The 26,351-nt window shown below is 42.9% G+C and overlaps 1 protein-coding gene across 3 annotated transcripts in view; it reads left to right on the top strand.

Moving 5' to 3' along the window:
• Window positions 1-4,045: 4,045 nt before the first annotated feature.
• Window positions 4,046-26,351, top strand: part of PCDH11X (protocadherin 11 X-linked) — a 1,065,677-nt gene continuing 1,043,371 nt past the window's right edge. For all 3 annotated transcript variants that reach the window (XM_032762349.2, XM_032762343.2, XM_032762359.2), the window contains exon 1: window positions 4,046-4,708. The gene's annotated coding sequence lies outside the window, so the exon portion shown is untranslated. The remainder of the gene's footprint in view (window positions 4,709-26,351) is intronic.

Here is a 26,351-nt window from a genome sequence, read left to right as displayed (position 1 = left end):
TAATCTTACCTAAGGCAATGGGAGGGGGAACCTAATCAGTGGGATCAATGATGTGCCCAAATTCCTTTATCACTGAGTTTGTAATAGCAGCTGCTCAACTGAAAGAAACTAAAAATTCTGGATGAATCAGCGTTGTTTTCTTTTGGTTGGTTGGTTGGCTTCTGTTTTTATAAACAATAAAATAAGTCTCTTAGGTTTTGGCATATATAAATGTATTATTGGGGTCCCTGTTTTAAAACATGAAGTTCAGAAACTTGGTAAAAGTATAAGAATTGTTGCAGTCATAGCTGAATAAAACTGGGTTGAAAATCAGGCTTAATATGTATTGCAAGCATTACTGGATCAAAAGTCTCTACCTTGTTCCCTTTCTTCTTATCTTTGGTTTTTGCCCTTTTTCTGTTATTTTGTTTAAACTAGTTTTCCTTCAGATTTATCCTTCAGAAAAATTGCTAAAAAGATATAATTGACTTGTATTCACCATCCTCCCTTTGCACTCTCCCATTGGGAGGCAGACTCTGTCTCAACTTAGTGTTTACTTTTTACATAATTGACTGCTTATATGTCATGTACAGTATCTGTCACTACTCCCTCCCCTCCCCTCTGCCCCCAAAATAAAAATCAGTGGACACCAGATGCATAAAGGTAATTTTAACTTATTTCACCCAATTCATGAGATATGGTATGTGTGATGGGGTCTATCCAGCCTTCTTTGCCCCCTGCTGGAGGCATTGATGCCATGGCACTTCCTGTTCAAGGAAAACCCAGAGTGGGTTACCTGCAAGATAGTCCTCAAGAGGCCTAGTAAGGACAGGAGGAAATTCCAGTTAAGAGCCAGCAGGCCTGTTATGACCACTTATCTGCTTCTTCTCAGGACAGGGGAGGTTGAGAGTGATAGAGTGGAGTTCCTCAGTGATAGCCGGGAGCCTTGTCCTCAAGCACTGCACACAGGAATACAACTGGAAGTTTTGTGTATGTGCTTAAGGAGGCAGACTTCCAAAGTCTGTTATTTTTATTAAACTGTGTATAGACTAATACCAAGCTCACAACCAGTGGACTGAAGCAAGGAGCACCTGCAGTACCATATCTGGCCTGGAAAAGTGATGCTATGGAGCATTCCACCTGTGAAGTATGGCTATATATGATGAAAACACCTGACATTTGATGAGTTTAGGTGAATAAAATAGCACATGATTCAACCCAGAAAAAGAGATCAAATCATATATTTGTAATATAAGGTAGTATACTTTATCACTCTACATTCTTATCTTAGATGCTTATTAAAAGTCTTACTATATGTATATAAATGTAATGATTTAATGTGAAAATGGGCAGAGTTCATTAAGTGATCTGATGTCTGAACAAGATGCCCTCTTTTTTGGCATCCTTAGAACAGTGACTCTATCCTATTTATTGTTTTATAAGTGAAATGGAATGTTAAGGTTATATTTTGCTGTTACTGAAATACTACAACCATCTTGCTATACAGTAAAGGAAAAGCAAAAGGCTTTTACATAGATTTTTCTATTGTTCATTTTAAAATAAATTACATTTCATGCAGATTTTTTCTTGTCTACCATGGACTGAGTGGAATATCTTTTCTTGTTAATCATTAAAGAGTTTAAATCTATCTTCTCCCCCAGTTAGCAAACTTCAGAGAAAATACTTAAGTATTTATTAATAATTACTTTGTTCAGTGATAATCGTACACTTCAGGCATCTTGAAAAATCCAGCAAATGATTCAAGACACTCAAATTATTAAAATAAACACTGTATGTTTTATATATATGATATATTAGCTATAGTTCATTTTCTCAGTAATCCCTGGCAAAATGGCTAACTGTAGATAGAGATTATTTTGTTAAATCTATGATACGATGGGCAGTACCAAAATGACAGTGTTTTGGTTTGACTTTCACTTCATATTGTACAGTTTTACTCCAATTACCCATTACAAGAGAAGTTTCAAAGACAAAACTTGTCTCATATGACAGATTAATTAATCATTCTTACCATTTCTAAAAAAATATGCATAAAGGTTTGAATACCATGCAGTAAATTGCTACACTGGAGCAGGAAGAATTCCATCCTCTCCTCTTTCTTAGAAGGGAAACTCCAGTTTGTGAGGGCTAATGGGCAAGTGAAGAGAACAGAATCTCAGCTCTGTGAACTAAAGCCTGATTCTGATCTTGCAGCCCAACGTAACTCCACTGACTTTAGTAGTAAACGCGTGACTTGTGCGACAGCACAATCAGGCTGCTCATTGCTATGAAAGCCAGACAGAGAGTGCACGCTGCTGTCACACTCCGTCGTACTTGAGAGCATAACTCCGAGGCAGCCCGGCAAATTGTAAAGGTGAACTATTACGGTGTAAACCTATACCCCAGTCCGCCAATGCTGGAACGCAGAGGCAGCCAAGTTTAATTCAATTAGTCAGGGAGGCGAACCAGCTCTCGTGAGCGCTGAAGGCTGCCACGGGAGGGTAGAAGCCCTTCACTCAACAGTAGTGATAACGCACAGGTCTTCCGCGGTGGAACGTGCAGGACACGCAGGCAGCGCGCCTCTCGCAGCCGAGTGCACGGGCAGCCGATGCAGGCCCCGGGGAGGTGGGCTGCTCTGCATGGAAGCCGCGGCCGGTCCCGAGAGCCCTCGTTGGCGCCATGTGCAAAAAGGGGCCGCTGGCCCAGCGCTGCCTGCCCCCGGCACGGCGGCTCTGCTCGCCCGCAGGCTAGTCTCCGGGCTGTCCGCGGCGCTGCGTTTGGCCAGGCGGGAAGCCCGGGGCAGGACGCTGGCGGGGCGGTGTCAGCCATGCTGCCGAGGCGCAGCCCGGGGGCCCGTGTCTAGCTCCCCCGGCGCTGATCCGGGGAGACGGCGCTTTCCTGGCTCAGCCCAGACCAGCGCCCGCGCCCCTCGGCTGTGGGAACCAAACCAGCCGCGCTGCGAGGGGAAGCGGCGGCGGCCGGGGAGCTCCTGCTTCCCGAGGGCCAGCTCCGGTTTAAGCCGAGCTCCCCTGGCAGCCGTACCCCCGAGCCGCCCTGCCTCCCCCGGCTGTAGCGCGGGCTACTCTTCTTCCCCTCACTGGTGTGAAGGGGCAAAGGACGGGGCAGCGCGGGGACGGCGTGGTGGGACGGCAGTGAGCCTGGGGAGGTGGGGGCAGTAAGACTTGGAGGCAAGCGAGCTGGGTTGGGCGCAGTGGGGAGCCCGGAGGGGGGCAGTAAGGAGCGGGGGGGAGGGAGCAGTGAGGAGCCGGTGGGGGCAGTAAGGATCCAGGGTGGGCAGTCAGGAGCCCTGTGGCAGTTCGAGGCAATAAGGAACTGGGGAAGGGGGATTAGGCGCAGTGGGGAGCCCCGAGGGGGAGCGAGGTGCCCGGGGGACAGTAAGGTTTGGGGACAGTGCGGAATCGGGGGGACAGTAAGGTTTGGGGGCAGTGAGCAGCCGGGGGACGGTGAGGAGGTCAGGGGGACAGTAGGGTTTGGGAGCAGTGAGGAATCGGGGGGACAGTAAGGTTTGGGGGCAGTGAGGAGGTGGGGGGGGCAATAGGCAGCGGGCAGTGAGCTCAGCGGTAGAACGTAAGGTCGGGGCCAGGCAGCAGGCGGTGACACCCGCCCGCACCCCGCTTCAGGGGCCGAGCCGGCTGGAGGGAGCAGGTTCCCTGAACGGGCCGGAGGGACACTCCGGCGGTGAAATCCGCTGGTCACCTACTCGTTACCCTGAGCACGTGGCGGCCGGGGGAGACTACGGGGGCGCGGCAAGGCAAGCCCTGTGTCTCCCACTTCCCCTATTCCCGGGTCGGACTGAGTCCCGGGATTGGGGGTCCCTGGGACGGGAGGAGCCAGCCGGTGACTGATGAGCGGTTCTGCCCCCAGAGAGCAGCCTTGGCAGGGAGAAAACGCGGCCGCGCCACAGCTGTTGCTTTCGGGGGATTCAGAGACAGAAAGAGCCAGGGCACCTTTAAGAGGGAAAAAAAAAATCCTCTCAGCTCCCCGATTTGCATTTTCCATTTGTGCCCCTCCTTTTTGCAGTGATGTCAGCCGGGGAGGACTTGTTGGCAGCACTGGGAAGCGGAGTTCAGACGGCGGCAGCAGAGCTGAGCCATCTGATCCTTTAGCACCCGGAGCTCTCCGGATGCTGCTTCTCTCCAACACCCACAGCCTCTGCGCCTGCAGGGGCGATCCGGACCGGACAGCTCCTGTGCAGAATTTCCAGTCTATTCCAAAGAGGGGGCAGGCAAGGATCTTCTATCATCTTTCTCTCAAATAGACCTAACATTCCTCTTCTGTTTTATTCTTAAAGAGAGAGATTTGCTGGACTGCTCTTGCAGACGGGAATTTAGTTAGAAGTCTAACAGCACAACTTAGCTTTACCGACTTCAGCGTGGCGGACTGATATTAATGTGGTTCTTTTAATGTGGAATTACATTTGCTTTTTACAGCTGCAAAAACATAAAACCAAACCCAAACCAAGACTTAGCTAAAAGTTAGGCTACCTTTTTCTTCCACAGTTGTGTTCCCTCTGTGGAAATCGTTCATGCATCTTTTGCTCTAGCCTGCATGGAAAAAAGCAGCTTGTATTTTGGATCAAGGATTTGCTGGTGTAAACTGGTCTAACTTCTATGCGATGGGGAAGCCTTCGTTACTCTAGACGCCTTGTTGATGTCCTGAGGAGCCAATGTAGATTGATATCTTTTGCAGAGAAGGCAAGGAATTAAAGGTAAGGGGGGGGGGTTGATCAGCATTTTGTATTTTTCGTCAGGCATCCCCCTCACAACACACTACCAGCAGTTCATCCAGACTGGAATTATTAGGCTAGAACTGGCTAAGTGAAATGTGAGTCGCCTTTGGTGAAGAGTCCATGGAGTTCCTGAGTAATTGCAAAAGATACATTTTTAAGCTTTTTAATGTGTCACATTTATGATCTGCGTTATTCCAAAAACGCTGAGCTGACTTGTACTGTTCAGGCATGAGGGATTCCTATAGACTGAGTCTGCGATGCACAGTTTGCTCAGGTTTCACTTAACATTTTCTTGAATGTGCACCTCCTTCCCCAGTGCCTTCAGCCATCCGGTTTGATTTGGTGATTGTTTGCAGACATAGTACATAATACCCATGAAAGGGGCAAAAGAAGAAAAACATATGGAGTATTTTATTGATGTAATAGTAATCCTGTAATGGAGATTGCATTTAGTGGGGATTGCTTCAAAATGCCTAGCTGTTGTTGGGAAAGGGGAGGGCAAAAACTGTGCTGGATTGTAAATAAAGTTCTTTGATTGAAGAATTTCCTTGAACTGTGTGGAGGGATGGCAATGAGGAGCTTAAAGTTGCTATGCAATTGGAGTATTGGAATGGGATAAAAATGAGATCAAACTGAAATATATTTTAATTTGTTCAGGCTCTGGACATGATTTGAAACCCATGGGAGAGGAAATCCAGTCATTGCACTGATGTGCTGGTGTTGACACCACTGTCCAAGGAGCACTTTGGACTCAGTAGCAAAAACCATTGATAGGAAGGCTAGGATAGGGTATTACCTCTCTTTTGGGGAGGAGTGAGGAAGGAAGGTTTGTTTATGGCTTTTGCAAGATAGAAATTGGAGGCATAAACCTTACAGCCTGCTGGTTGCAATCACACAAGCATTGTAGGTGATCTGGAAAGCAGAGGATTTCTCTCCTTTTCCTTTTGCAAGCTTGGCATAGCAGCCTGTAAGAAGTAGCTCTAACATGCATGAAGAGAAAATGTAGGGACCAGTAGCTCTTCTGGGGCACTGAAGAGACTCTAAACGTAGAGAGGAATTGACTAAGATAGTATGAGCCCACACATCTGAGTGTGAGAGAGGATGTATTGAAGGAAGTATGGAGCAATAATTTTATAAAATGCTGATGTTTACCTCAGTTGGCAGAAGTGAGGAGAAGATGTTCAAGGTGTGGGAGTGTGTTGAACCCAACTAGAACTGAGCATAATTTCTCCGTGGAGAATATCAGGTTATTCTAAGATACTTTATTTATTTATTTTTATTTCATTCTAAGTTGTAAAGAATGAAGAGCTGCTCCCATGTAAGTCTCATTAAAAGCAAAAGGCGTGTCCAGAGAAAACATCAATAATAAGTAAAAGATAAATCTTAACTTTTTTCTTGTTAGCAATGAAAGAATGAAAGTAGAGATTATCTGAAAGATTATATAGGAAAATAGTTTTTAAAAAAGGGGCTGATGGTGTTGTGGGGAGGAGATATTCATTTATGTATTAACATTCTGACAGCTAGTTTCACCAAAAAGACTGGTTTGTAGCCATATCAATTGCAAGAGTACCATCTGCAAACATCTCAGTAGAATCCTCAAGTAAACAGCAGAGACATGTCCTATAAAATACTCACCAGTACTTCTGTACCATTGCCAAGCAAAGGGATGGATTAAATGTAAACATACTGAATAAAACAAAGCAAAAATATCTCAGGTTGTCAGAAGTAATTTGTTTTCTTATATGAAATGTGTACATAAGACTGGGTATTGGCGCCACACTTGAGTGACTCCAAAACTGTAAATTTTGCATAAGATAAATAAAGATGTGGGAGAGAAATATGCTGATTTTAAATACAGTGGAGAAAATCTGCATAAGCACAATGACTTCCACTTAAGCATTTCATCTTGGCCAAAGTGAGACAATTTTTGTGTATGTGTGAACTGTAGAAGATGGGTTTAGAATATTAATGGATGAACTCTGGAGAGCTAGGGGCTAGCTCAATAGGCAGAAGATTATTTCTTTTTAAGAAGACTTGGAAAAGATATATGTAAATTGCAAGCCATGTTCAATTTGGAGTGTCTATATCCAGTTTTTAAAATCAAATTTAGCATTGCTTAAGAGAACAATGCCTGATTTTAAAAAAACAAACAAACAAATAACTCTCCAGTTCTAGTAGTAAAGCTTTATTACTTTTTCTTTATGGAACGGGCAAGCATTGTTATGTTGTATATATGCGTGAGTTTGTTTCTCTGCGTGTGTTCTATATTTTAATCATATTTTCACCAAATAGCAGCAATATACTGCTGAGGAACAAATTCAGGTTTTCTTTCCATTCAGATCTTTTCCATTTTTTTCAACAGAAGAGCTCTTATTGCTTCATGGCTGCATTGTTCATCCTTGCAGCATTTCTTTAAATGTGAGCATATGAATGCCTTGGTATAGTTCAAGGATAATTTATATTCAGTGTAGTACTGTCTGCTCAGTGGAATTGGTTTTATACATCACAGCCTTTGCAAAAAGGAAGATCAAAGATCTGAACCTGTGTTCCTGTACTGAATTTGTATTCTACCTGGACAATGCAGTATTATACTGATGACCCTCAGACTTCTGTAGTTAAGAGTACATCTGCCTTTTCTTTATAATGCCCCTTTGCTTAGTTTTAATATAGTTCTAAAGATGTATCTTAAACTGAAATTAAAACACTGATAGAGTAAAATAGAAGTCCAAACCTTTTCTGTATAATTTAAAAAAGCATATGCATTCATTGTCTCTTTGGTTTCTCCCTTCCTCACTATTCACTGCTTTGGGTTTCCGAACTGATGTTTCCAAGCTTCAGATTTTGGGGTGCCCTTGGGTCTCAGGTAAGTGCTGGATTTTGAAGTGAGTTGCAATTGTAAAACAGTCACAGAGGCTTTTCTGGAAAGTAGAACAGTGCTGGCTCAATAAAGGAATTAGTCAGATCTGAGTTTTGATAGTTTAGCCTTAGATCATATTAGGGACTTTAGTGCTTTGGCATTATTCTTATTTGTTCTTTTGAGGTTAAGTTCCAATAGCCAAACCAAACCATGTTATTGAAAGTTAAACTAAGCTTAAAATATATTAAGGAAAAACAAAAATATGTTAAAATAATGGTCTGACATAAGTGCATAAAAGTCATAGAATTTCAGGCTAGGACCGCCAATACACACTCTTAACTTCATCTATACGAGAGCAGGTATTGCAGCATTGACAGTCTTCCATCAGAATTTACCACGATAGTGAGTGAAACTACGATTACCTTACACTTACACGGTATTTTTCATTTTGAAAGATCCTGAAGTCCTTTACAACATATATAACTATCAATATGCATATCTAATATATAGCTATATCCCACTAGTGAAGTATTTACTTGATCACTGTTGATAAAGTGCATGGGTTGTTATAAATATTTTGTGCACTTCTTAGATTAGAGAATTTAGCTATACGTAAAGTGTATGCGTGGTTCACTGTTGTGATCATATGTGCTACAATGCCTAGGCTTAAACATACTAAGCCAGAGGGGCCTTGGTACCCTTACTTCTAAATGTACTGGCTTTTGTGGAAGTTGATTCAATAGAAGTTGTATTAAATAGAAGTTCATTAGCTAGATTTAATAAAGTTTGTTCCAAGAGTCTCTTACTTGAAAGAGATTATTGGGATATTTAGAAATGTTGTCATTCCCTAGAGTGGCAAAGTACTAGTGAACATACCTTTCTTGAGTCTTTGGAAGGTTCATCCTGCCCGTGAATGAGTTGACAATACACAGACATGTAATGTGGATCAGGAAATTTAAGGTGGAAGTGGGAATTTGATTATCTCTTTGGATCTGAGAGGAAACTCCAAATCTCATTATCCAGTAGTAAAAAAAAGAAAATAGTTTCAGATATAGTCTTTTTCAATTATGGTCTCTGAATTAGTAGAGTGACTTGCCAGAAATCATAAAAGCTTCTACGAGCTTTTGCACTTTAAAAGCTCCAGTGATAGAGGATTTTAAACTGTCCTTGTAATTGTCTCTAATGTGTTATGTAGTGAATAAGAGTGGGATTAGTAGAATATAAATTTTGAGGCTAGGAGTAACAATAACTGCATTTATAATTTCTGGCACAGATCTGAATGAAAGAGCCATTATATATAGTCTTTTGTAGCACATGCATATTTTGTTTTAACGCCCCCTCCCCCAACTTTGTAGAAAAGTTTCTCCTCTGTGCAAATTAGGAACAGCAATAGTCATATAATATCCATTCAATACAGTTTCATATTTAAATGAAACAAACCTGTTTGCAGAGAAGCATTAATTAACCAAGTGGAGATTTCATTAAGGTTCAGGAAAACTTAATTTAAATAATGCAAATGTAAATAGAAAGAGCTTGGAACTTATTCTGCTATTCACAGCCAAGTTTTCATAGGTCTGAATAGTAAATAAAATGTTGTAATAGGTTTTCTGTCATAATGTCATTTTTAGACATTCTTTTTTATTTGAGGTTTTGTTTAACTGCTGTTAAGTAAATATCATGCTGAAAATTACTGTTCATCAGTTGTACTGGAAAAGAAATGTTTTCCTAAAGGTAACTTATAATAAAGCCGTTTGTACTTTGTTCAACTTGCTTTATTAGGACCTGAACCAAAGCCCATCAAAATCAATGGAAATAACTCCTATTGACTTCAGTGGACTTTGGAATAGACTCCTAATGAATTCTTGCATTACATACATAATGTGTTTCAATAGGGGGCGTTTGGTCTGGGAGTCAAGCATGTTATTGAGATACAGAGAGCTTTGTTGAATAGTTTTGCTTGTGTAAGAACTGCAGGATTTAGCCCATTTAGCAGTGGGCTCTAAATTAACTTTGCAGAAGAAAAACTTTTTTAAAATTAAAATTTTGCTTTCCCACCATCTATTTATAATTTGCAACATACTTCACTTGGAATATAATTTCATTGGAAACGACAACACTAGATTGACAGCTGAATTCTGCTCATATACACTGGTGTGTGAAATCTTTGAAGACATTTCAGGTTTATGGCTGTGTAATGGAAAATCATCTTTGGCCAACAATATTTAAACCCTATTGTCATTAAAAGGTTAGTTCACAATGCTCGGAATTATTGCCTGATTCGCTTTCCTTCCAATACAACATCTTGTGTTGTACATTACTTTGATTTGACATCGTTGTTTTTGGAATTATTTTCTTCCTTTAAGCTGCTCTAGTAATAAGACGTCTCTAGTGATGAATTCTCTTTGTATATCAGTGTTTATCTATTACATCCTTAAGGATATGGTTTTATTATTTTTTGTAAGAATTTATTTAGTAATTATGTGAGCTGTATGCTGTCTAATGAAATGGTAAGAAATCCGTACCAAGACAAACAAGTCAACAAGAAAAAGTAGGCAGTGCTTTCGGGATAACATTTTTCCATTTACCCATATATTTACACCTTCAATATGATATGTTTATGATTATTATTAATACTATATGTGTGCCCATATATGTCAAAAGTAGAACTCCCATTACTTTAGAGATGCAGGATTAATCTGGTTTCACAAAGTACTTAGGCATTGCAATGATCAGCTTCCTAGTGGAATTCTCAATCCTGATTTGGGTGGCCAGGCTTTTCCTGTGTCGTGTGAGGAGAATTAGGCCTAAGCACAGGATTCCCAGAAGCCAGTAAGCTGAGTGATGAACCTCCTCAACTAGTTAGGAGTGAACTGCACAGGAATGAGCAGGGCTTAGGCTCATCCTCAAAGGTATTAGGTACCTACTGACAAGCCACAGGGAGGTCCTTCTCTCACATCTTGATTCTCAGCTGTGACCCTTCCCCTGGAGTTAGTGGCCTAACCCAGGTCAGCCTGTTTCTCTCAAAAATGAGAGAACCCCAGAACAAGTGATAGCCCAGTGGTTAGGGATGTAGAAGACCCAGATTCAAATCCTTGTGTGGCTTGATTTGGAACAGGGACTTGAACCCTGTTTTCTTAGATACCGGATACCCTAACCACCCGGTTAATCGAGAGAGAAAATTACAGCAGAACCCTTATATTCTTCAACTTCACCATTAAATTGTGGCTCACACTAATGAATTGCAATTTGAGCATTGCTATGTATTGAAGCATTTTGAATTCAGCTTCACTGTAAATAATTTTTTAACGTCCGAGTTCACTGTAAAGAGATTCCACTCTATGTTTATAAATGCACTGTATTACGGTGAAGATATAAAGAGTGAGACAAAATGAATGGTGCATTTAAATGGAATAATTGCATTATTTTGTCAGTCATTTAAGTGACTTTTGGAATATTTATCTAGCAATTTGCTTTAAATGAAGATGCCCGAGAATAGAAATCAACATAGCTATAACTCTACATGAGGGAAATCTGTGGATAAGAATACTGCAGAATTCATTCTCTTTCCATCTTTCTGTCCTGTCAGTCTGTGAGAATGTTGAAGGATTTAAATGTTATCTTTGGATTTTGATAGTGGTTTCCTGATAAATGGATTCCAGTGCTTGGCCACTTCAGCATTTTTTAGCCTGGAATATAAATGTGCTTAATTAGCAGAAGACTCTTTTTAAAAACACATTAGTGCTGTGGAAGTCAATAGCATTCTGTGTGTGTGTGTGTTTTTTTTTAACTGCCATGAAAGGAAAAAACAAGTGAGTGCAAAAGGGATATAAAGGTACATCAGAGGTATTGTTACCTTATTTGGCTCTTTTTATTTATGTAATAAGACTGAAGGAAAAAAAACACATTTGACTTTGAAAAAGTCAGTATGCTAATCTAGTTTCTTTCCTTAGAATATAACTTTGAGAAACAATCATACACATAGATATTTGTTTATCTGAGCCTTGTACATTTTGTTTTTTACATTGTGGGAAGAAGACATGCAGCTATGATGAAGAAACAAATCAGGCTATGATAATGAAACCATTTTTGTTGTTCAGATATTATTTTACCTAATCTCCCTCTTCCCGCTCTTTTAAAAGGGATTAATTCCTTAGGAAGGGGGAACAGGTCCAGATAAACACATCAAACCGTAATTTTTTAACAAAGTAAAACTTCCTTACAAAAATAAACAAAAAAGGAGATAAGAATGGTGAGATATTAATTAGGTTGGTTGTTAATTCATAGCTAAACAGTAAACTGAGTCTCAACAGTAAACTCATATCTAAGATTTTGGCTTAGTTTTTATATTAGAAACTAGATATAGTAAGAGTCACTCTCGTACTGTACCAGGTCAAAAACAATGTATGTATGAGGACAACTTCATAGAGCATTAACTCCTGTATTCAACAGTCTGTGGAAATGAGTAAATAAAGAGATGCTCATCACAATAGGCACCTCAGAGAAGAGAAGTCCACTTCAAAAGTGAATGTAATGGGCAGAAAACAAGAGCTATATTGTGTACCAAGAAGTACATAGTCAGTATCTGTGGTCACATGAGTTATTAACTGATGATAAAGATACTACTCATGGTTGGTGGACATGGAATGCTTGTAGCACCCACAAAAGGATCAATCCTTATGAGCCTAAATCAACTCTCTGGGCTTCAGTGCTATCAATAGTACTGAACCACACCAACCACAGGAGAAGAGACTTTCATGGTGTCTAATTACCATTGACTTTGGAGCCAAACAGCCCTTTGATTTTTTTTTCATACTAGAAATATTAGTCTCTAATTTTAAGGCATGTAAGAAAACATCAGATTCCTTGTTATGCCTCATAGAAGCAAGATGAAAGTTGTAAAACTGTCTGGAAACCTAGATGGGATAGGGAGTGGGTGGATCCCCTTTTGACTGTAGAGAGGCACACAGCTGGATGGAATAACCTGTCATTTAATATTGAGTAGATGGGAGGTTGTGGAGTATTAAACTGCGTTAGGAGACCTGGTTCTTTAGAATCCAAAAACTTTTGGAAGGTAAGCAGAACGTGGTTCTGTATAAAGCTTCTAGAGTGTGTCTTATTTTTTCAGTTTTCACAGTGTTTGTTTCTCATTCAAATTGTTATACATATGAAAGCTGCTGATCAATACTGCAAACAGCTCATTAGTGTTTAAGGATTACCAACCATCCTTAAATGAATCTATCTGACTCAACGTGGCTAAAGCTAAAAGAGGTGACAGAAAAGTGATTTAATTGACTGAAGTCATGAAATTAGATAATTCTAAACTAAAATATAAATACTATCAAGAGCTAAGTAGCAAGGTAAGAATGGACTCGTGCTCATTGTAAAAAGTTAAGAATCTAAAGACATTTATATTCTATTAGATCAGTGTGCGATTGAATTAGACTTTGTCAATGGAAATGGAAGAGTATGAAACTGATAAAATTTGATCATACAAATGAGACATGAGGTAAAATTTTCAAAAAAGTATAAATGATTTAGTCTTGTGAATCCCATTTTCAAAAGTGACATAGGCACTTAGAAGCCTTAGTCTCACTGACTTTAAACAAGTTTTAGGCTCCAAAGTCACTTAGGCACATTTGAAAAAAATTACCCATTTTCAGCATCATAATCATAATTGAAATGTAACCATGATTATTGTTTATGTGCCCATTACAAGCTTTCCAACACCTATTCAACTTCAGCCTTATTCAGGAGTAGTTTCATTGTCTTCTACACTCAAAAACTGGTGCAAGTAGTGATTATGCAATTAAAAACAACTAAACCCAAAGACTTGAATTTGATTAAAAAAAAAGTTTCAATCCTTTTTAATGTAATACAAAGTTACCTTTTTATAGAAATGACTGAAGCACTTTGCACTTGATATATTCCTCGTGCCTCATTTAAACCCACATGTCCACTACTGAGTATTGCAAATGAAGAACTAGAAGGGGCAAAAAGGGAATAATAATCACAATATAAAAGAATTAACATTGAAATTAATTCACAACATGAAAAATGATGGCTGCAGTCATCTGTAAAAGGGAAAGTGTGTTTCTGGTTAGTTCTTTCGATTCTGTGTCTGAATAGAGAAACATAGACTATTGTGTCCAAGTTGCCCTGCAAGAATGCATAAACAGTATGACAAAAAAGAAGTCTACTATTGTCTCTATCAATGAAAATATAGAGAAAAAGATGAGAACTCCTTGTCCTATTGAAGTAAATCACAAAACTCCCATTCAGTAAAGCAACGGTTTCACCCCTGGCAAATGGATGTTCCGCAGACTGTTTAAACCTCTCTGTGAAAGAAGGAGTATCCAACATAGCCTTCAAGCATGTTGTGGAGGTTCAGAAATTCTTCTGCAACCACTATCAGCCTCATAGTTAATTGACTGAAAAAGAAGGATTGATGCCTCTGCTTGCTGATAGAATTTGGTTGATCTCCAAGGAAGATTGTATCTCTTCATATGCATGCAGCTTCCATAAGTGTTGAAATTTGCACTGAGCATCAAAATCTTTTTTATCAAAACGTAGCCCTTGCTTTATACAAGGGACTCTACAAAACTGCATTTATAAAAGTGACTGAAGAAAGTTTCAGAAGGAGTAGACAGACGACAAGCTAATGACACTACTGTTCCAGTGGAAAAATTGGATTGGTCTGTTTCACTACAAAGAGGTGGAACCACACAAAGACCAAACTGAGAAATGATTCAGACAGACAGTGGCACTTTTCCAGTATACAGCCTATAACCATACATAAAGGTTATAAGTTGAGCCCAGAACAGGAAAAAGACCTGCACTCCTGTCCAGCCAGATGAAAAAGAGTCTACTCTCAAACTTCTTTTTTTATTAATAGTACCTAAAGATAGATACAAAAGAGCTGTAGGTCTAGTTAGAAAATAGGGAACTTAATTATTGCATTCTTATAGTCTTACTTACAGCCTGGATTATTTATTTATTTATATCCATGCATGATGATTTTTTATTTATTTATTTATTTATTTATTTATGGGGGGGGGGGGGAAGTGAATTTCTTCATGTGGCAACCCTTGTCTTTAGGCCTACTGATGTCCACATCTTTGCAGAGCTGGTCTGCAGAATGTGCACTTGCACTGTGGCTTTCATGAACACACAGGCTGAGAGGTTGTTTAGTCCATCCCTCTGTGCTGACGCGAGATTAACTATACTTAGACCATCTCTGACATAAATTTGCCTAACCTGTTTTTAAAAACCTCCGAGGGTTGGGCTTGAACTCTTCCTCTATTGCCCCCACATCAACACACATTTGTCTCATGCAGCATATGTGATAGGTGATGCATATATGCCATGTGGGAGTATGGGGTCTGGTACTTCTACTAATGTGGAATATTTAGTCAAGTACATAGAATAATTATGTGCTCTGAGTTGGTTCATTGCCTCTTATCCCATATCTCAGGTTGTCTGAGTCACCCACACAGACAAGCTTGAGCACTAATCCCATCAACTGGTATTTGGGGTTGGTATGGAGTGTGATTACAGCCTATAAACTGTAGTTCTTGCACCTGGCTGATACAGGACCTTGCAGAAGGAAAGGTAGTTTTAAGCCACCTTTGAACTCCTTGTATTCTGGGTCCATCCAGTAGACATTTCAGCCCCCAGCATAACTAAGAGTGGCCTCGGGGCTGCTCTGAACTGCATGTCTATGCCCCTGACCTCAGGGAACTTTGTGGCAGCTGAAAAGAACCAGAGAGCAGAAGCACTCCATACGCAGCCTGGCATACATCCCTAGATGATGGGCTATGAGGGGTTTCAGCTTAGAACTATTATGGCAGCTCTGCATTGTCCAGGAAATGCCGTTAGATCAGGGTATTCTCCTGGGGTGAATCCAGGGAGTTTATGGCAACTTTGTATTTCCAGAGTGCAAAGGGGCTGTATTGCACCTGTCACATCACATATATTACATATATTTGCGTTGGTCCTGGAGCTCTTGAAATTTACACACCCTTGCTCACATGTATGTGTATAAATAATATGATATTTGAGACTCTTTCTCTTTGACTGGATTTTGCCCATTATTTAGCCAGTATGTGGACTGAGACTCCATTCTTTATGCATATAACTGCCATTAATATCAATGTGAGTTATGGAGTAATCCACAGCAAAATATGCCCTTAAATAACCATCAGGTGGCACCTCCAGCTCAGAGCTTGAGAAATTCTTGGCCCTATTTAAAGCTCGAATTCCGTCTAGAGAAGCAGAGCATTTTCACCTGTTGATGGTATAGTATTTTCCATTTTCTTTGGAAGCTAAGACATTAGTGAGAGCATTGTCTTATGGCAATCTTACTGTGTTTACGTTAAGGTCCAAACCTTGAGGACAATGGGAAGTTTCTGGGAATAAGATCAACAGGGTTTGGTTACTGATTAAGTATTTCAGTGATGCTTTGTGGAATAACTGTCTATGGTATTATGCCATATAACCAAAGTATTATTGCTATATGAGAATGTTATAGGCAACTATTTTACTATCTGTTTGCACAATGGTTGCTTGCTAAATATGGTTTGTAATCTTGCCAATTTGAAGCTAGTTCCATCTTCTGTTAACATCAGTGGAAAAAAATCCTCCCATTCATTTCAGTGGTGGTTAGGGATGGCATCTGGCTGGCTTTTGTGCGGCCTTGCCAGTTACTAGTGAAGGTAAGGAGCACCCCAGGAATTTTTTGCCTTCTCGCTGCTCTCCCATGCTGAGGATTAAGTGGGACGGGGCAGGAGAAATACTTAGCGGACCTTTCCCATTGGCCTGGTCCTTGAAAGCTGGGCCTCCCTTCCTTGCATGCTCCAGGGTTTGCGGGACTCCAGTGGCCGCCATAGTAGGAGGAAGGGGGCGGGTGAGTTTATTGTTGTAGGGCAGCCTTCCCCATCAGCCCCTTGTGAATTTGACAGGGGCCTGGAGCTAGACAAGGACTTGGCATGTGGCGAGGGGTGGGAAAGATAAGTGGCACAGAGGTATTGAGCTGCCCCTAATTCCCCACCAGTACTGCTGCCTGTGTGGGATGGGGGGGTTCACACTACTGGTGGGAGGAGCACCTGAAAGGGAAAGAAGGGTCATGGGCCTTGTGATGAGGGGGCAGTAACCGGTTGTTCAGCATCTTAGAGGTGGGAACCCTAATGGTAGTTGAATTTGGCCCTTTGCTAACATATTCTGCAATGGCGAAAGTTAAGGAGTTCATCCTAAGCAGCATCACATCCCAGTGGCCCTTGCTGGAGTTCTTCAGAAGCACGGTGTCTCATGCCGCAAGGTCCTTGCATGTCCAGTAACAACTTAGTTGAAAATCAAGTAAACATTTGGCCACCTGGGCTTTTAAACTGCACAACAAAAACAAACCATCTATTGCATTGTGTGACGGATGATGATGTCAGGTTGTTAGGCCTGGGCCTGGGTGCTTGGGGTTAAACCTGCGAACTCCTCTGCGGCCCCAGCACCAACCAGCACTCCCCCTTAGAAGGAGCAGAAAAGCCTCATCTTGTCTGGTGGATCCTGATTGGCTACTGTCTCTTCCCAGCCCTTCTGGAGGACTATGTCATGTTGGTTTTGCTGGTAGTAGAGCCTGAGTGGTGTTTTTAGGCAGTACTTGGAGATCTAAAAAACTCACTGCCTTTCTTTCTCAGGTGACACTGTTTATTGGGATGTCGGTGTCAAGGTGCTGATGCCTCCAGCAGGGGGCAGAGAAGGCCTGGTACATCTTGTCAGAGTCCCCTTAATGGGCAGTGTACTTAAATGTACTAAACAGTAAGGAAATATATATATTTTAAATAGCTGAATCAAAAGGTAGTGTCAGCCTGCAAATAACATTTACGGTCTTAGTTCCTCATGTGTAATTCATTTTGGCAGGAAAAGTACTTTCAGGTTTTATTGTATTATAAACTTAAAAAAAAACTTGAAAGAAATCATTTGAAAAGGGTTTGAAGTAAGTGATTTAGATGAGGTTGGCAGGTGATGCAATATGGCTGTTTCAGGATTAACTAAGTTCTGAAAATGCTGTCACTTCACAGTACTGGATCTATGTGTTGATTTAGTCATTGCTAAGGCAAAAGTCATCACCTTGCTGAACGAACTGTACGAGGCATTAGTTGATGACGGTATCAAACAGAAACAGCAGATGCCATTTTTTGAGCAACTTTGGAATCATCAGTGATTTAAAAGGAGAATTGCATCAAAATTTCTTATCTTCTAACTGCCATTTAATTTAAACATTTGTCATTGGGATAACATGATTTTCATATTTTTGTAAATATATATTAAAATATGTCTGAGGGAAAAGAAAGACAAAGGATATAGTAGAACCTCTAAGGAACAGTGGAGTTAAAAATGAGAATTTCAGAATGTCAGAACTCCTGATAAAACCATCTCTCACTTTCTAATGGGCAGGAAACAGAAATAGCAACACTAAGGAAATAGAACTCAGGAGAAAAAAAGAAAGTAGAAATGAACTAAAATAAAATTAATTTAACTAAACTTGATGGCTCCAAATCATCTCTGGTTTCACTCTTAAAATTTCAGTGACTCATGGAATTACATGTGGGCTGTTACACCAAAGGTGAATCTGGCCCACTACCCACAGATCTTCAGGATTAGATATTTCCATTGTGTGATCCTGAAGCAACTGGCCAGAAGTAATTTTTGGCATATCTTGTAAATCAAAGAAGGTGTCTAAGTACAGTAACTCCTCACTTAACATTGTAGTTATGTTCCTGCAAAATGTGACTTTAAGTGAAACAATATTAAGCAAATCCAGTTTCCACATAAGAATGTATGTAAATGGCGGGGTTAGGGTCCAGGAATTTTTTTTTTGCCATAGAGTGCAGTACTATAGTTAGGAGATGCCCCTGCCTTATCCCACACAGGCACAGCCCACTGGCACTGGAGACAATGAGTCAGGCAAGGAGGCTGAAGGTGCTGTAGGCTAAGAGAAGCACGTTGCGCAGCGGCAGCTTCCCCTACTCTGCAAGCACCAGAGGCGGGGGGCTCAACCCTTGGCCTGCCCACACCACTCCTTCCCCCAAGCCCCTACCCATAACCCTCATCTTCTTCCATCCCTTTACTCTGCATGCTACATCCTTGCTCCTCCCCCCTCACACCCCCCCCTTCCTGCTTGTAGCAATCAGCTGGCTTGCAATGTTCAGGAGGGAGGGGGGAGGAGCAAGGACACGGCGCGCAGGCTCTCCCTCCCTCCCTTGCTTCCTGAATGCTGCAAGCCAGTTGATTGCTGCGGGCAGGAGCCAGGGGAGGGAGGGAGGAGGGAGCCTGCGCGCCAAGTCCTCACTTCTCCTCCCTCCTTTCTGCCCATGGTGATCAGCTGGGTTGGGATGTTAAGGGGGCAGGAGGGAGTGCACGAAGGCTCCCCCATCCCTCCCTTGCCTCCTCCCCACGGCAATCAGCTGGCTTGTGGCGTTTGGTGAAGCAGGGGAGGGAGGGGGAGTCTGCCCGCTGAGTCCTCACTCCTCTCCCCTCCCCCCTGAATGCCGCAAGGCAGCTCATTGCCGTGGTCAGGAGGTGGTGGGAGGAGGGGAAAGGTGCTGATCCGCGGGGTCTGTTGGCAGGTGGGAGGCACTGTATGTGTGTGGAGGGGGGCGTAGGGGAGCTGATGGAGGGAGCTGCCAGCTGTGGACAAAGCAGACAGACAAACAACATTATAGTGAAGCATTGCATGACTTTAAATGGAGCATGTTCTGTAACTGAGCAGGGACGTAAGATTAAAACAATGTTAAGCAAGAGGACGTTACGTTGGGAGTTACTGTAGGTATCTTGTAGGTAGGTTAATAAAGTGTCTTAGTAGTAGGCTAACACATTCCTGAACTTAACAAAAGGTTGACTTGCTTAACTATTTATTTGTTGGTCTGATTTCTGTCTGAAATCAGATATTTGAAAATGTTATCAAAGACTTGTTTTGTGGGCCATGAGAGAAGGTAAAAAGCATTGTGTTACAGTGATGTTGGTTTGTGGGCCTCAGTTTTGGTATACTAACCTGAGCAAATATTTTTTTTATAGAGGTAGCTGTGATTCAGACAGTATTGTGGTAGCTGTTTCTGGGAGGGACAAATGCAGAGTTCTCTCTGCCTTGGCTTCAGCCAGTTTTGGAAATTCTGGGGAGAGCTTCATGCTGGGAGTTGTGAATTGGTTCTTTGTTGTTCTTGGCTTGTAAAATCCAGCAGGGAGGTAACAGGTAGAGCTGGACAGAAAACAGTTTTCTTGTCCTAGGCAAATTTTTGAGATTTCAAAAAGTTTCCTGTTCTGCAATGGGATGAAATGGAGGCCTTCTGAATTTTGGAGTTTATGAAAAATAAGACATATCCCCCATCCCAGAATATCAAATAGGCCAGTGGTTAGGGCACTGTGATGGTTCTTGGGGCACCTGGGACTGTCAGTCATCCTGTTACCCACTGCCTCCAGGAGGAAATAGTTTGTGCTGTGGTAGCTGTGTGTCAGTTCCCTAATATCACCAACCTTTCAGCCATTCAAGCACTCTCCTTCGGGCTATGCCAGCCCTCTCTTTGCCTTAAGGTTTAATAATAGGTGCACCCTGATCCCCTAGTCCCTTTGAATCATTCCCCTGGGATATCCAGCCCCTAACATTGTGTACTCACAGAAATACCAGATTCTTTGCCCCCAGAAGTGCCATGTAACCCAGTTTTGTCTTAAACCACCACTTCTGTAAACCATGCAGCACTTGTGAGCATTTACATTAAAAACAAAAGTAGGTTTTAAAAGATTTATCTGAAAGTGATGGAAACAACTTGTCACAAAACAAAATCATAAAATACGAACCTGGGTCTACACTTACCAATACTTACATTTCCTCTCTAATAAAATAGGGTTCCCCCTCCCTCAATTCAGTCTGCTGCAGAGCTTGTTGTTCTTACGTGCAGGGGTGGCTCCAGGCACCAGTGCAGCAAATGCGTGCCTGGGGCAGCAAGTCGTGGTGGGGTGGCATCCTGGTCATTGTGAGGGCAGCAAGCAAGCGGCTTTTGGTGGTGTGCCTGCGGGAGGTCTGCTGATCCCGCGGCTTCGGCAGCTATTCGTTGGTGGGGACGCTGATGGTGCTGCACTGGCAGACCTCCCTCAGGCATGCCGCCGAATCCGTGTGACCAGCGGACTGCCTGCAGGCGCACTGCCGAAAGCCTCCTGCCTACCATGCTTGGGGTGGCAAAAAACATAGAGCCACCCCTGCTTACGTGAACCAGTATCCAAATGTTTATGAGAGCCCCCTGTTCCTCAAGGGGTTTCCTCAGTGAATGGATATGAATGGCCTTTTCTTATACTCTATTATAGTGAAACAATCTTTTGTCTTTTTTTTGTAGCTAGAGCAATCTCCTGCCTGCTGTTATGATCCTTTCACCTCCAAGTGCTTTCAGTTATTAGCAATTGTCTGTAATGGTTTTCTATTGGCTGTTCTGGGATGGGCCACGACAGACAACAGAACCTTGCTGACTGATGAGGGAAGGGGGTAACAATTCTCTTTTGCTTGAATGGATCATCACCAAGACACATTACCCCTGGTGACTAAGTTCTACTCCAAGTTCATGAAGCATACATTCAGTTTAAATACATGATTCCTTAAATATTATCTGTATCAGTGGTGGGCAACCTGTGGCCCACGGGCTGCACACAGCCAGGGCCGGCTCCAGGACCCAGCACGCCAAGTGTGTGCTTGGGGCGGCATGCCGCGGGGGGCGCTCTGCCAGTTGCTGGGAGGGCGGCAGGCGGCTCCAGTGGACCTCCCGCAGGCGTGCCTGCGAAGGGTCCGCTGGTCCCGCGGCTCTGATGGAGCTTCCACAGGCTTGCCTGCGGGAGATCCACCGGAGCCTCGGGACCAGCAGACCCTCCGCAGGGACGCCTGCGGGAGGTCCACCGGAGCTGCAGGACCGGCGAGCGGCAGAGTGCCGCCCCACGGTGTGCCGCCGTGCTTGGGGCGGCGAAATGGCTAGAGCCGGCCCTACACACAGCCCGTCAAGGTAATCCACTGGCAGGCTGCAAGACAGCTTGTTTACACTGACCATCTGCAAGCAGACCCACCCGCAGCTCCCAGTGGCCACAGTTCGCCGTTCCTGGCTAATGGGAGCTGCGTGAAATGGTGACCAACACATCCTTGTAGCCCTCGCTGCTTCCCGCAGCTCCCACTGGCCAGGAATGGCAGACCGTGGCCACTAGGAGCTGCGGGTGGCCGTGCCTGTGGATGGTCAGTGCAAACCAACTGTCTCGTGCCCTGTCAGCGGATTACCCTGATGGCTGCAGGTTGCCCACCACTGATCTATGTGTACATCTCACAGTGATTACAGTCATGACAAGTAACGAGCTTTCTGCAGATACTCATGATACTTTTTATGGATAAATATCCTGTAAGACATGTTCAGTGTAGTGAGTTTGTTGGGTCTGAGGTGAGAATTGTTTGCAAAGAACAGGGCACCCTTTGCCAAGGAGCCTCTATGTCACGGGTACTCATATGGGAGAACCAGGTTCAAGTCCAGGGGTGAGCAAACTGGATCCGGCCGCTCAGGGCTTTGGATCCGGCCTGCGGGATTGCCCCCTATGGTACCATGGGCCCTGCATTGCTCTCAGAAGTGGCCAGCACCAGTTCCCTGCGGCCCCTGGGCAGAGGGGCAGAGGGCTTCATACATTGCCCTTGCCTCCAGGCCCGCCCCCCCACAGCTCCCATTGGCTGGGAACGGGGAACTGTGGCCAGTGGGAACTTCGGGGGGGGGGTACCTGGAGGCATGGCAAGGGCAGTGCATGCAGAGTCCTCCCCCGCAAGCAATGGGCTGCAGTGCTTCCTGGAGTGGTGCGGCGTGGAGACAGGGCAGACATGCAGGGAGCCTGCTCTGGCCCCAGTGCGCGCCACTGCCACCCCGAATAAGCAGCACTGGGCCGAAGCCTGAACCCCACCTACACCCTGCCCCCCCCCAACTCCCTGCCCTAGGCCCCCTGCCTGCACCTCGCACCCCTCCTGCACCCCAACCCCTGTCCCTGAGCCGCCTCATACTCTCCACACCTCTCCTCTGCCCCAATTCCTTGCCCTGAGCCCCTTCCTGCACACCACACCCCCTCGCACACTCTGCACTCCCTCCTGCACCCCAGCCCCCTGCCCCAGCCCTGTATACAATTTCCCCACCCAGATGTGGCCCTCGGCCCAAAAAATTTGCCTACCCCTGTTCAAGTCCCTGCTCTACTTAATTCAGACCAGAGATTTGAACTTCAGTCTCCCACATCTCAGATGGGTGCCGTAACCATTGATGATTAACTGTTCTGAAGTGAGTCTTTCTCAGTCTCATCTGTTGGAGCTGTTCCACTTGGTATAAATCATTAAATAGTCATTGGATCAGCACCTTGAACTGGGTCACAATCCCTGATACAAAGGGTTAGGGTTGTAATAAGAGTGGGATAGAGCAGTAAGGGCTGGGGGAATAAAGCCCAGAGCTGCTGGATTGAGGGCAGGCCCAGGTTTTCCTACAAACCAATGCAGGAACGGGATGCTAGAGACAGGCCATTTGGGGACTGCTGGAAGCAGCCTGGAAGGGTGGAGAACTTTAATGTGACTTGGCTGAAGGGCTAAACTATGAAGAGGAAAACGTTTCAGCTGCGGGAGCGTGTCAGGCCCCGGAGTGAGGTGACAGTCTGAACAACTGTAGGAGGAGTTTCAGACCAGATGGCGAGGTAATTCCCGATGTGTTCCACGAGTAGGTGCCACTGAGCAGTGAGTAGAGCAGATCCTGTGACACCAGCTCTTTGTCATACAAATCTTCAATTTTGGCAAATTGACATTACCCCACAAAAAAACTGTTCTCTTGAAAAGTTCCTGACCAGTGCTAATGATAGGTTCACTTTGGGGAAAATATTGTTAGTGATAGCATCTCTTAAAAAGACACTTGTGGGGTATGTGTCCTAGAAACCAGTCATCACTGTGTTTTACATCTGACTGGTTTGAAAAAGTTCTGATGAGGCAATTGTAGCAATAGCTGGAATTGTCAGATTTGCTTTGCAGATTGCACTAGTTATTGTCAATCAGTTCTCTTGAGGCATTGGAAGAGTATCAGTTTCTTATGCTGATTCTATTAGATCTCTCATCTCTGTATCTCCTTTTCATTGGATCTAGAGGAGGTGGTCAGTTGTCTTTCCCAGTGTTTCACCAAGATTGGGCCTTGGATGAGAGCTAGCTATCTGGTTGAACCTCACACTGCATAATATGCAGATAATGTTGGGGGGGGTGATAGAATAAATGAGAGGAAGTGGTAGAAGAGATTTCTCCACTTGTTGTTTTTCATTCTGTACTGCTCCAAAATGTTCATGGTGCTTCATTGAATATGTAGAAATCCGCCATCCAGGCCCAGAATAACTGCCAGTCTTCAGCCTGGCTTGTGGGAGGATTGCCTGCCTTTTGCTCAAGTTCATCACCCAGGGGTTCTGCTTTTTTACCCACATTTGGCAAGGAGAGTTGTGAATTTTGCGTTTGGATCTGGATCTCAACACAGTTATCTGTTTTTGCTTGAGTGCACTTTATTTGGCATGATCCTGGAAGACTACTTTAAAATTTCAGATAATGCAAACATGACTAGTAGTTTACTTGCAGTAAACACACTAATCTGTATACTTCACTGGCTTCCAATTCCATTCTGGTGCAATTCAAATGATGGTGCTGGAACTAGCAATGTGGGGGTGCAGCTAAGGGGTTTCCATTATATACGGTTTTTACAGTTTGGTTCAGTAGCTCTCAGCATCCTCACTATAAGAATTGTTCCAGCACCCCTGATTCAAAGTGTTGGGTTTTTATCTGTAAAGCTCCTTTTGATTTGTTTATAATAGAGACTGCTGTCACCATTATTATTTTTTTAGCCTACATACTTAGAGTGCTGAAGCCTTACCTTTTTAAGGCAGGATTTCTTAATGGAGGGCCTGAGATTCACTTCTCTGGTTTGGTCCTATGGATCCCAAGTTATTTGACTTGAGGGCTTCAAAACATATCTGCTTAAGCAGGCTTTTCCTGATGGAATTGTTTGAGGGGCTGGGTTATTTTTGACTGGGGTATAATTTTGTTTGTATTAGTTAAATAGCAATAAAAACATCAGCAAAGCAGTATTATTACAAAAGTGCCTAGAGGTTGATTGACAGGTACATTATAAAAATGGAAGGAATAAATGTATCTTGATTTAAGCAAGGCATTTGACACAGTATTACACTGAAAACTGAGTGACTGGAAAAATATTGTATGGATAACATTGCAATGCTGTGGATAAAAAAATGGATTTAGGGAAAAAAAACAGAACAGTATCACATCACATAATGAGGAAGTTGTTAATGAAGTACCTCCTGGTTTGGTACTAGAACCAGGCTTCTTTAACATACACATAATGACTGGATTTGTCAAAGGAGCAAAAGTGAATTAGGCACTCAGCTATCATTGGAATTGATTTACAGCCAGTTATCTTAGGCCAAATTTTGACCAAACCTTAAATGACAGTAAAGACCCAATAGTCCTGTATGGCTGGATAATTAGCTGAGCATCAGAGTAACCGGTCTTGAGAGCACTTGTTCTGGTCTATGAGGGGCAGGGATTGACAAGCGAAGTTCTGAACTCTGCCCATTGGCAGAAGAAGAAATTGGATGGGTGCAGAGCACTTATACAACATTGATCTAATTCATAAGGTGCTAAAACAGTTGTGTTTGGAAGAGCCTCAGGATTTACAGAGATGGCCACAAGTGTGCAACCCAGCTTTATTTTAAAGTTGCTGAGGACTCTCAGCTTTGGATCCTTGCAGAGCCATGATCAGTGACAGCCAGTAGCAAAAATCCCCAATGACTGGAGACAGGATGCTAGGTAGGGAGGGCTTTGAATAACTATAGAGAATTCATTCTAAGGTATCTGCCTTGTGGGTCTTGCCCACATGGTCAGGGTCTAATTGGTCACTATATTTGAGGTCAGAAGGAATTTTTCCCCGAGTCAGAGCCTGTTTTTTTTTGCCTTCCTCTGCTGCATGGATCACAGGTCACTTGCAGATTTAAACTAGTGTAAATGGTGGAGTCTCTGTAATTTGAAGTCTTTAAACTGTGATTTGAGGACTTTAGTAACTCAGCCAGAGGTTAAGGATCTATTATAGGAGTGTGTGGGTGAGGTTCTTTGGCCTGCAATGGGCAAGAGGTCGGACTAGATGAGCTTGATGGTCCCTTCTGACCTTAAAGTCTACAAGTCTATGTTCTTGGAAAGAGTAAAAGGAGGTAATATTTGACATTGCTACAATTTATTGAATATCCACATAGTGTGAGCAAAGATGTTTATACATTGAAAATGTAAACGTTGAGCCTAGTTCATGATTTTGGTCAGCCTATGAGGTGAGATTGAGTATAGAGATATGCAGGGACTATATATTTGGGAAAGAGTAACTCGGAACATGAAGTGGGGGGAAGGTGGAAACTGTTCTGGTTTATAAATTAATAAAATGATACTTAGGCTTGTGCTAAAAACTTCAGGGTTCTTTGTCATAGTCTCAAATCGAAGTCCTTAATAAGCACACACAGTATTAAAACTTCCTTTTTCATTTCTGTCAATCCTCAATATGCATGGGAAATTGAACATTATATTAACAGTTCTTTTTGTTGTATAATGGAAATTGTTACCCAGGTTGTAGCTAAAATTGACTCAGTTTACTTACATGCTGCTAGTTTTGTCAGTTTCCCCAAATCCAGATACAGTCAAATGAGAAG

This window comes from Chelonoidis abingdonii, chromosome 8, assembly GCF_003597395.2.
Source record: "Chelonoidis abingdonii isolate Lonesome George chromosome 8, CheloAbing_2.0, whole genome shotgun sequence".
NCBI lineage: Eukaryota > Metazoa > Chordata > Testudines > Testudinidae > Chelonoidis > Chelonoidis abingdonii.
Note: the sequence above shows the minus strand (reverse complement) of the source record. Positions and strands in the feature narration are given on the sequence as shown.